The sequence below is a fragment of the Papilio xuthus genome, unplaced genomic scaffold (assembly GCF_000836235.2).
Source record: "Papilio xuthus unplaced genomic scaffold, Pxut_1.1 DF825541.1, whole genome shotgun sequence".
NCBI classification, from domain to species: Eukaryota; Metazoa; Arthropoda; class Insecta; order Lepidoptera; family Papilionidae; genus Papilio; species Papilio xuthus.
Window position 1 is genome coordinate 1 of NW_013533108.1, and position 988 is coordinate 988.

The window sequence follows — 988 nt, forward strand, 5'->3', positions numbered from 1 at the left end:
GCGTGCACAGCAGGGGGCGTGCGGCGCGCGGCGCCCACAGCCGCGCCGTGCCGTCCGCGGACGCCGACAGCAGCCGCCCGTGCGCGCACGCCAGCGACCACACCGCGTCCGTGTGCTCGCGCAGTACCGGACCCTGCAAGCAAATTTACAATCCAAAGATGCATCATTTCCTTCACAAAATAAATATTCTATTCGTTGCATAAATAAGTACTAGAGGTAACAGAAGATAAAACAGTGATAGTTACCTGTACCGCGGGATCGTAGGGGTCGTAAGGGTCTGCGGTGGGCGGCGGCAGGTTCCAGACGCGGATGGTGCCGTCGAGGCCCCCGGAGAAGCACTCCTCGGAGCGTGGGAGGCCCATGGCGAGGCAGAGCACGGGCGCCGTGTGCGCTCGGAACGTGTACAGAGGCTCCACGTCGAGGCCGGCCGACTTTTTGGCTTGCACGGTCCGCTGCAGGTTCCACAGTTTCAGCGTGTGATCCTCGGAGGCCGTCACTAAAGCGGCTTCGGTGGGATGGAAAGCTAAAGCTCGAACCTAGAAACATAGAGTCGAGAAAATTAATTTTAACATATTTTATAGAGATATTTATCCTACACCTTCAACCTTAAACGTTTACCGGCAACCCCTAAAGATTTTGAATACCCTAAGGGAGCTTTTATGCCTTTACTTTAATTCAGTCGGGTCCTACTAGATCCACGACAGTAGATAGTTGCTCGTCTGGCGCCGCTGCAGTGCAATGTGTCTCACCCCGTCGAAGTGCGAGCGCAGCGTGTACTTGGCGTTCCAGGTCTTGCGGAAGGACTCCTTGTTGGCGCCGGCGACGTCGTACGCCTCGGGCTCGTTGCTGACCGTCAGCTGCGCCAGCTCGCCCAGCGCCAGCGGCTTCTCGTCCGCCTCGCCACCGCCCGCCGCCGCGGCCACGCCTCCGCCGACCACGCCTGCACACATACACACATGCAATACACGATGTGCGACATCTCAAACAC

General features: G+C 58.4%; 1 pseudogene; it reads right to left on the minus strand.

The window, feature by feature from the left end:
• Positions 1–8: 8 nt before the first annotated feature.
• On the minus strand, positions 9–940 carry LOC106125945 (striatin-3 pseudogene; annotated as a pseudogene).
• Positions 941–988: the final 48 nt, after the last annotated feature.